The 11,461-nt window shown below is 26.1% G+C and overlaps 1 protein-coding gene across 1 annotated transcript in view; it reads left to right on the top strand.

The window, feature by feature from the left end:
* The first annotated feature begins 8,954 nt into the window (after positions 1 to 8,954).
* The window catches only part of LOC114120205 (Y+L amino acid transporter 2), a 25,471-nt gene continuing 22,964 nt past the window's right edge, over positions 8,955 to 11,461 (top strand). The window contains exon 1 of the mRNA XM_027982051.2: positions 8,955 to 9,240. The gene's annotated coding sequence lies outside the window, so the exon portion shown is untranslated. The remainder of the gene's footprint in view (positions 9,241 to 11,461) is intronic.

The raw sequence follows: 11,461 nt of genomic DNA, 5'->3' as shown, positions 1-11,461 counted from the left end.
TTACCTATTTATTTTTACCTAATACGAATGTAAAATAGGTTCCTTTATAAATACGAAATAAAAAATATATATAGTGCATGTGTAAAAATATAAATCATTACGCTGATATAAAGCACATAATCAAAATTATTGAATACTTACTTCAGTTATTAAAATTAATACATCAACAGCATGTTATTAAACATTTTATTAAAATAGGCTAAAATAATTGTAACACTCATTTTGTTGAGTTAAAATATTATTTTAGATTCATTTTAAATTTTAAAGTAAAAAAAAAATAATTTGTTTGTTTTAAATTCTGAGCGGAGTGATAACTGTTTTGATTTTACAACGATGTGTTTTATTTGTTTTATGTATTTGACATTATTTATTTATAGTCTTATAACAAAATAAATACACAATAAAATATAATAAAATATAATTAGTATTTAGTATTTAGTATATAAATATAAAATAGGCGGACTGTCTCTGTTTAGAATCGTTTTTCGTATACAATGATTTATCATTTGAATTTAATATTATCTCATTTGTTGCACCATAACAGTAAGTTATTACTGAGTCATTACAGAGTTTGCCGTTTTTAAACTAAAGTTTCTCAAAGACTTATAATTCTAAAAGAATAATTGTGTTTTGACTTAGAGTTTCGATAATATTTCTATACTTCTTTCTAGATAAAATATATTTTTGCTCTCTATCTCTTTTACCTATTTACTAATAATATTCGTCAAAATATTTTTAAAATTCGTAATTAAAAACATATCACTGAAACTTAAAATAAAATCTATAGTATTTTTGTGAATGTCCTGCAATAACTTCTAGCATCCAAATTTGGGGATCGACTAAAGTTACAAATCTAAATTTATTTTAATTCTTCCAGTCAATTAACTTACGTTTATAAACCAAAGCTCTGTGGTACATTAGCAACAACACACTTCATAACGACCTTAAAATGTTTACCCTCTTACCATTTGCCTTCACTAACTATAAAAAATTATCTCTAACACTTTAGTTCACCCCAAATCCCCTAATATAAAATCTCTCTTCTATTACTCTAATGGATAATCCTCCTCGTCGCTCAAAACGTAAATGTGTAATTAGCCACGTGACTTTCTACACAAAAACTTTAAAAAAAAAAAATTACAAAACATGCTAATAAGATTAATACAATCAAGTTGAAGTAATGTCAATGGTCACCTCTTTAGTTTATTACATCAAGACTGTTTTTTTTATATCTACTTACTACTAAATTGCTTATTGTATCTATTTATTGAATGCAGATAGTAAAAATCATTTTCTTAATACAATTAATATAATATATATATTATATACATGATACGTAACATTTATATACAATTAGACCATAGGAAAAAAGCATCAAGTTACAAATTACATAAAATACATAAATTTCGCGAATTAATACAAATTTAGGTACAACTCTGACAGTAATTTAAATTTAAATTAAAGATATTAAAATGTCGTAAATACCTAGTATTAAATAATAAATTAAAGGTGCACTAAGATTGGTTTTAGATTTTTGTAAAAAAAAAAAAAATGTATGTAAATATACATATTATATATTATATATTATATATAATTCAAGAACTTTTTTAAATAACTTATTACAATTAGCAATTAAAATCTTGGATTTTGTTAAATAAAATATCTTTAATTCAAAAACGACTTGTTATACAAATCAATGATTTAATTAATATTTTATTAGAAAAAAATTGAAATAAACCTAGGTAGCTACTTAACACGAATGACAATTGATAACACTTATAACTCATTAAACTCATCAATCTTTCAACATGAACTTATCTGTAATTAAACATAAATTAAAGTATTACTGAAGTTTTTTGAACATTATTTACATTCTCAGAATTTGAGCTCTTAAAGAATGTAAACTATAAAATATGTTTTCAAAAACAATGTGTAAAATGATTTAATGATCATATACCTAATAATTAATATGATAACTGCACGTAAGTACATATTTCAATTGGAATCAAGACATTAGCATTATAGTTCAAACATCAAAATATTCAAAATTGCCAAATGCATTATTGTTTTTGAAAAATAAAAATGCACGTTTAAATTTTGATTTACAATTAATTGTATTTGACATTTGTGTACTATCATTTATCTAATTATGAAACATAAATTATAATCAAACAAACTACTTAAATTTAGATTATTTTAAAATCTAATTATTTTAATAGAGTTAAAAACTAAAGAATAAAAAATAAAGTAAGAAAGATAAAGATTCCTTCATAGCAATTAAAATTAGACTAATTTAAATTGCATAAATACATAGTACGTATTGTATTAAAAAATGTTTTGAAGCCAAAAAACAAACCGTAAATTATTATTATAAATGCCTATTTTCAAATTATGCTAAATTGTATTATAATTTATATACAGCCCATCATCATTCATAAAATTTATAGTTATTCACCAGTTATAAATAATAATAATAAGAATAAATAATTATATTATAGTCAGTTTTCTAATTAATACTTACTACTAGACAATATAGTTTTAAAATTAAATTATGAAGAGAACTTAAATTTACTAAGACTTATTGAGTCCTAATACAATTTGGATTTCATAAATAATTTAGACTATTTTCTAATTCTGCAATAATTGGTATACTTGCCATCATCATTTAATAAATACCCTGTTTCACTATTTATAATAACAATTTTAAAAATTAAAGTGCTTTGAGTGTCTTGTTTTAGTTTCATAACATGTTTTTTGTTTACAATATAGTAATATATAAATATATTTGTTTTAATTGCCTATAGAAAAGGTACATTATAAAATAAATAAATAAGTTATATACTTATATGAATTTCAATTAGATATTCACCATTTCAAAATCAAAAACCTGGAAATAATATTATGATACTATTATTATTCGTAGTTTTATAATAATATACTGTCAGTTTGATACGTACCTAGCTAGTTTATAAATATTGTTATAGTAGGTACTAGGTACTTAATATATTTTATGAACACAAAAACAGATTAATTGCGTAGGTACTAGGTAGCCAAGTATAATTATGTAGATATTAGTAATCAGCACGTGTTAAGAATTATAATGATAACATCGCTTTAATAAAATATGGAAATTCATGCGAATGTTCTTTAATAATTTTATTAAATCTGACCATTTGTCCACGGACAACAATGTTACTTTACTTACTATAACATTTTCTATAGTTTCCTACATAACACGCAGCAATATTTTTGTGAACATTTTAATACAATATTATTATTATTATATTATATAAAAATGAATGTTTCTTTGTTCATTTACTCTAAAATAAAAAAAAAAAATAACTATAAGATCGTTTTCAATAAAAGTTATATCAATAGATTTTTTGAGACTCGAATTTATATAGAATATATTTTGTTTTCAACCAATAAAAATTGTTATAATGTGGCTTGTGACTTAAGTATGAATTGAATTTTGACTTATTGGGAAATCGAATATTTTTTGTTTATTTAAATATTTTCCATTGGTAACAGAATATATATTATAGTAACGTATTACTATTATAATTAATACAATCATAGCATATCCAATTTTATTATTTTATTTTTTATAGGTACTTAAAAAAAAAAACAAATCTTAAAATCATAAAATATGTAGTTATGATCAAAATTATTACATTAGTTACTTTTATGATTTGTTTTCTTAATTTTGTTCTGGACGTATTCTACATGTAAACACACAAAAACGAATAGGCACCAATCTTAACGATATTGGATTTACAATGATTTTTGCATTAGTTAAATCTATATCTACATAAAAAATATCATAGTATTTGTATTGTGTATTAATATAATATTAAACTGAAGCGAACTGGAAAACAATAGAAAGATAGATTTTTACCTCGGGAGAGGGGGGAGTTAATTAATACATCTAGTAATCGATAAAAATGAATAGAGTAGTGAGTACCTATCTGTTAACAATTTAAGATTCATTATAGATATAAGATAAATTTTTTTTAATTTAAGGTATAACCTCTCATCCAAATTCTTAAGTACTGAATCATTTGCAAGAAACAATAAAACCACCATAATAATGTATATAATATAGATTATATAGATTACATTATATTAGGTTCTAAAATGTACGCAGACATAATAATTATTATACTTCTTACTGACAAAACGAATATCTGTGGGTATGCTTATTTGCATATTGACCTAAATAGTAAATATTATAACTTTGACAACATTATTTCAATATACAACTCGATCATGACTAAATTCGGAAACTAAAAGTATGTGTCATTAAATACCCTAGAAGCTAATTGAAATGCCATTAAAATACATACCTAGCTATATTACTAGTTACAACACTTATTAATTATTATGTGATTTAATTCTCAAGGATACCAAGTGCGTGTGCATTCAAATTACGTGAATACTTAGTATGACCATCATCTATCCTATTATCTATGAACTATTATGGTTGCAATGTTTATCGGTAGAGAACAGCACTAAATGATTATATTTTAATATTATGACTTCGTAAAATCTGACAGTCCGATATGAATAAAATGTGTCTGTAATAAGTATATAGGGAAATTAACTGAAATATAGCTCCTCAAAACATTATTTTTTAATTACTTTTCTTAGTAACTAATAATTATATTATAATGTATATCTTTTAATTTTAAAATAATATATTTATACAAAAACAAAATAATAATGATTATTGAATATTAAGTGCCTAATATTTTACATCTAGCTTTAATATTAGAACTACGTCAAATCTAACGTAATCTAACTACGTCGAATCTACTAACAAAAGCAAGGATAAATTATTAGCAGACTGTCGAAATAAATCGAAAAAGCTCTAAAATGTATACATATTATGATATTGTTCTAAAGTAATATACTAGGTAATATTTATATTTTATATGTATAATACACGTCATATAAATAGGTATGTAACAATGATTGTTTTAATAATAATTCTAAATAATCACGTATTATACATGGATCAGAGATGTACTTCTTCGTTGGTAAATGAAATACAACTATATACGTTTTAAAAAAAAATTATGGTCGCTCTGCGTCTGTATACAAAATAAAAATTTCTTTACAACTTCCTAGTTAAAACAAGGTAAAATTGTATTAAATAAAGTAATATTTTAAAGACATACTAACAATTTTGGTCAAAAATTAGCAAACCGAAAAATGGATTCATATACTCATAAGTCAGATAAAGAAAATTATACAAAATATACATGAATTCATAAAAAAAAATCCCAAATGGGTCCAATGCGTCGAAAAGGAAAAAAAATTCCATTATTCAGATAGGTACCTACTATTTCGTTCTTAAAACCAACACTTGAAAAAAATTAACTAATTACGCTATTAATTTAAACTATATAGTATATTATATACAGGGTCAAAAGAGCAATGAATGGGATACAATATGATTTTATGTTTTCAAATTCAAATTAATTTTGTCTTTTCTCTTGTGAGTTGTAAACAATTTTAGATATACTCTTATATACAAGGATATATTTTAAATATTTTTAAATTAGTATACTATGGTTCTGGAAATACTTTAAAATATTATAAAAAGAAAAAACGTAATCAATTGAACAGTTCAATAATTGATCAAAATATAAATAATTAATAAGTATTTTTCTCTAATGTTGCTAAGTATCGACTGACTGAAGCTTTTATCGATAACGGATTCAAGATGCGATGAAATAATAATAACGAAGCATATAAGAAATTCTAAAAAGATCTTACATAATAAGTAACTATTATTAGTTTTTTTTATTTATTTTTTTTTTAGTGATAATTGGAAATCGGAATATAACTTTTAGCAAAAAATGGAAACCATCGTTTTACCTAGTAAAAGAACCAAAGGTCGTTTTATCAATACTGACAATATGCATCAAATTTTGAATGTTCTTTCAACTCGGTCACCATATCAGTCAATGGCATACCCGAGTTTTGTGAATATAATGTAATGCCATACGCAATACGCTCATACAGTCATACCTGTAATCATGCAAACCTAGTTCTTAAATTCACACTACACTATACCTACTTATCTTTCAAACTCACAATTATATAGATAGATACATAGGTATTTCTAGACATTTGCTAGTAAAAATTTATATTTCTAACTTTTTTACGAAATTTCAAGTGCATCATGCCTTCTATAATTATTTATTCTGTACCTACTAATGTACAGTAGATACGTTTAGTATACTTCAATCATGTACAGCAACTTTATCAAATGTAGTAAGTACCTATATCAATATACTTATGTAGTTGTGTTTTATCATTGAATCAGTTATCAACTGTTGCTTCAAGCCGTATCAATATGTTTTCCTTAAAGTTTCTTGGTACCGTGTCTAGTGTGAACGTCAATCCTGCCTATCCAAGACATCGGACATGATCAGCTGTGACTCTGACGCTACAGGGAAAAGTATTTAAATGCTTATAAACTTAGTACAATCAGCATAGACTAAGAGGTATAAAATATACTCATCTAAATGTTTTAATTCAACTCATCTCAGTTTTAAATAGGTACGGAATAAATTATACAAGTCTTATAACTTATATAAAATAGTCTGTGTAGTTATAAACCCTATATTAACACTTTATATCACTTAAATACTCACTATTTGCGTCATAGGTTCGGTTCACAATATTCGCTGAAATATATGATTACTCGTAAGATTACTTTCCCTTCAAATGAAAATTCCTAGGCACGTGACTATATCAAAGAATATAATTACTACATCGAAGTTTGTTAAAAAATTAACAGACAGAATAATAAATTATTGCTTAGTTAAATTTTTAAGAATAATACAGTGCAATGCGACGGTTATAATGCACCGTACCACCGCAATCACCGTAATATCGCTTTGGAAATACCGAATAGTCATGTGTCCCATATCGTAATGCTATGAGTTGGAAAGAGATATAGCTACTTGTATTTGCGTTTTTAATTTTTGTAATAATAAATATTCTAATCTTGTTGGTATAAGATTTTTTAATAATCTCTTTGTTATTTAATTTTTAAAATAAACCGATCATAATGTAACGACAAATCACTGAAAGATCAAAAAAAAAAAAAAAGAACGACAACAAATCATAAAAATTCTGAACATTAGACTCTTGATAATATTATGTCATTATGATATGTAAATGTAATTATATTACCTAAATTTTTTTATATCAACTAAATTTAATAATACATATTCTCACAAATCGTATTGTTGAAAGAATAGTTGACATGTCACATGCCTCTAAGGTTCTAACCAGGGCCGGTTATAGACGTAGGCGACGTAGGCCCAAGCCTACGGCGGAAAAATTTATATTTTTATATAGAGGCGGCATATAAGAAAAAATTATAAAACAAGAGGTGGAAATTTTTATCTTTGCCTACGTATAAAAATTTGCTTGCACCGGCCCTGACTCTAACCGACAAATTAGGTACCTGTATTATCACTGAAACTATAACGTAAGTATAAATAAAATATTAGATTAGAATACGATTTTCGTACTGCGCTTATCCTCAGGTTATCTAGCGATTGTGCTGTACCTTTTTCATAACATGATTCTGTATCTATATCAAATTAATTTTATTTTTGTGCAATGTTGCCAAATCATATGAATTTTATAATAATTTTTTATACGATTTATTCGAGTAATGCCTGTACAAAAATATAGGTACTACTAGAAGATATAAAATTATACGGGTAGTGGCCAATGGGTATATTATCATTTAGAAGAAAGGTAAATCGGGTTCAATAGGTACCCAAATATTTTTCATTACATCTTACATAAGCGTGCTAAAGTACTGTAAATTTATACCAACACATATCATTTTTAACTGAATCCTTACATTATTTAAATTGGGAAAATATAACAGAGTGATCCATCAAGCATGTACCTACGCAACTAGCTTTCATTTTAGATACCGGGTGGCACAATAAATTATATGATTGTATTGATTTTACAATCATACATTCAGTATTTTTTTATTTTTGTAACCTTCGACAGCTTTTGTAGGAATGAAAATAATCCAATTGTTAAATTTTGAACTCCAATATATTTTTAGTTTTCTTTCTTCTGGTATAGTAAAATGGATCAAGTTATTATAGTATTAATACATACAAGTAATTGGGTGGGAGGGGAGGGATTAAAAGTAAAAATATCCAGACATATTTTAAGGTTTTCATATGCATATTAGTTTATAAATGTTATTGTTGATAACAATTTTTAGGATTGGGCAAAAAGCTAGACAATTTAAAATTTTAAAACAAGATGTTATAAATGTTATGTAAATTATTATTTAATCGATTTAAAATAATTAAAAGGTACGATTCTTTTTTATAGCGTTTGAAGTTCATTTTTTAATAAAATTTGTTGAAAATTTGCATATGATTCTGTAAATAAAAATGTACAATAACATAGTCGAAGCTCCTCACAACTTAGTATTTAGTATATGTATACACTAAATATTAAATATAGGTACAGACAGTATACTACAAATCTTTTAATGTTTTAGATTCTGATACCTAGCTGTAGCCTGTAGTTAATATAGGTACGAGGTACCTACAACTCGACTTTACAGCAAAGCGATTATTTTTAATTTTTAAATTTTATTGTTGATACGAAGTCAAATAAAAATCGCAGGTTATTAATTTCAACGATTGATATCCAGTGTGGCGTGTCCACCAACCCGCGTAAATAATAAAAACATAACCTTCAATTGGATCGACAACGCATTTATTCGTTTTTGTTTACTTCTTTTTTTCGCTCGTTCTCCCCTCACCTTTTCAACCTGCACCGCTTTCCCACTCGACGATGTTGTTATCTCGCTCACTCTTTTTTCATAATAATAACATAAACGTGCGCGTGTGTGCATGCCATATGTTATTCTCTCTCACACCACCGTTCACAGCGTACTGCTCTCTATTATTTGCCGACGGCCAACGGGACACGCCGTCGCCACCGCCGCCCGCCGACGCCGAGGGCCGACCGGACGTAGACCCACCACACACGTGTCACGGAGTACCGGCGCGACGCGAACAGTTGAGTTTTGGCCATGCGGCGGCGTTTTGTAATATGTTCGTTATCGTTATTGTACCGCGACCGCGTTGAAATCTTGTCCGCACCACGGAGACTTTAAACATCGCTGTAAAAGAGACATAGTGTTACGAAAATATAAAAATCTATTTGGCGTAGGTAAGTGTTTAAGTACGACGTACTCTTTGCCGTCACAAGCTAGTAAATAGTAATATTTTTTTTTTTGATATAAATATTATTATAGTATAATATAGTAATCCACTGCAATGTTGTTCATTATTACCTCGATTATTACTGTCATAATGGTCTATAGATTTACATACAACAATAAAATAATTAGAAAAATAATGTAATTTGAAGTAAAAAAAATGTATGTCCATAGAATGGTTTTCTATTTATTGCTCCGGATGTGTTGGGGTCAACAGTCGTAGACGTCTGGCTTCATACGATCAGCCCCGGCCGTATTATTTTTAACGTAATATTAGTTAGTTTTACATGTAGGTTAATTAGGTATCCGTAATTATAAATAGTCAAACAGGTACATTTTTTTGGTATGGCGATGTGATAATGTCGTGTACTTACCCGCGTGATAGGTACCATAAGTTAGTTTGAAAGAAAAAAAGACGTTAGAATTTTTCATCATACCTGCACGGTTTTTCCATTAACAGGCTCTGTATTGTACCTTATAGTTAATATTTAAGTACGTCGAATAAAACGTATACGCTTGTTGTAAATCGCAATGTTGTGGTGTTTTACGCAGTTACTATTGTTGCTGGAATTTAAATCGAATTTATGTACGATGTCGGATCTCAGGCGCCACACCAAAAAAGAGCTGGAACTATAATAAACCTATATTTCCCTAAAACACCGTTCCACAACACTCACCACGCCGTCGTACGATGACGTAATTAATTGATCGTGCGCCACCCGTCGTGTTTAATTTAATTTATTTGTTTTCGACTATATTATTGTATAAATTATTAGGATATGATCCTTGTTGTTTAAAGATTTTTCACCGATAGCAGATAAGGTAATGTAATATCATAGCGTTATCAGTAGGTAATCGGCATTCTACCCCTCAATAGACAATAAGCCCTTTATTGTTTTTTTCTTTTGAAAGGGGTTGACGACTATTTTACTACATTTTTTTTTTGTTGTTGTACCTACACCTATAAATTATAGGTAGTGTGTCGGTTGCTTAGTTGCTCAATTCTCGTAGACCGTAGTGTAACCGCACGTTTCCAAAATGTGTACATTTTACAAATTACTATTCATTACTCATTCATTATATTTGTATTGTTAATAAAAAATACAAACTGTATTAGGTAGATATACTGTATAATAGTAGGTATAATGTGTACTCCAAGAAAAAAATATTATGTATGTGTTATTTTCTCACCAAAATTATGAAGTAATTATTTAAACGTTAGAATCTTCAAACATTTGAATTATCCGTTATTGGTTCAAAATTCAAAGTTTATATTTTATCTAGTTAAAGATAAATAATAATAATTAATATAAAAATAGTTTCAAAAAAATATTTGAATCATTATATCATTTATAATGTTTACAAATTGTCTGATTTACATTTTATTGTTTTAAGAATTTTTTCTCTGAAATAGAGATCGTCTATAGAATAACATAATAATAATATGTATTATTATTTAGTATTTCACAAATATATTATATCAATTTTTAAAATATACAACAATAACATATATATTTGCCGTTATTTTATATTTTTATTCTTTTATACTTTTTATACTTCACTAAATACCTTAGAGTAGTTATATAATTATAGTATAGTACTATACCTATTATATGGATTGGTTTTATGTTTTGTAATAATTTTAAATAATTTTATTTTTAAGTTAAAATTAATAAATGTCCAAATTAGTAAGCTATTGCACTGTGATAAAATTTAAATATAAACTGTAGTGCCGACATAACAAAATGTGTAATCAAGCTTGTAATCAAAAATATATCAATTAAATCAATATTAAATTTGATAAATTGATTATTTAGTTACCTTTGGAGAATTTTGTAATTTAATTTATCGAGCAAATACCTACAATTAGTAAAATGTAATGAACTAATAATAACTATAATTGATTACATCAGTTTTTAAATGTAAATGTTGATAAAAAAATCTATGAATACGAAAATTGAAAAGAATTAAATTTACATATTATTATTAAAAAAAAAAATGTTCTTAAATTCTTGAGCAATAAAAATGTATAGTTAATTAAATTAAATTACTCTAAAGTGTGTTAGGAAAATTTATTGAAAGTAATAAATAAAATGTATCATATTATATACTTTTAAGTTTTTAGACGAACTAAATATATTAGGTATCGGTACAGTTTATTTATTAAAATAA

Source organism: Aphis gossypii, chromosome 2 (assembly GCF_020184175.1).
Source record: "Aphis gossypii isolate Hap1 chromosome 2, ASM2018417v2, whole genome shotgun sequence".
Classification (NCBI taxonomy): Eukaryota; Metazoa; Arthropoda; class Insecta; order Hemiptera; family Aphididae; genus Aphis; species Aphis gossypii.
The sequence above is the reverse complement of the archived record's forward strand: the minus strand, read 5'-3'. Positions and strand labels throughout refer to the sequence as shown.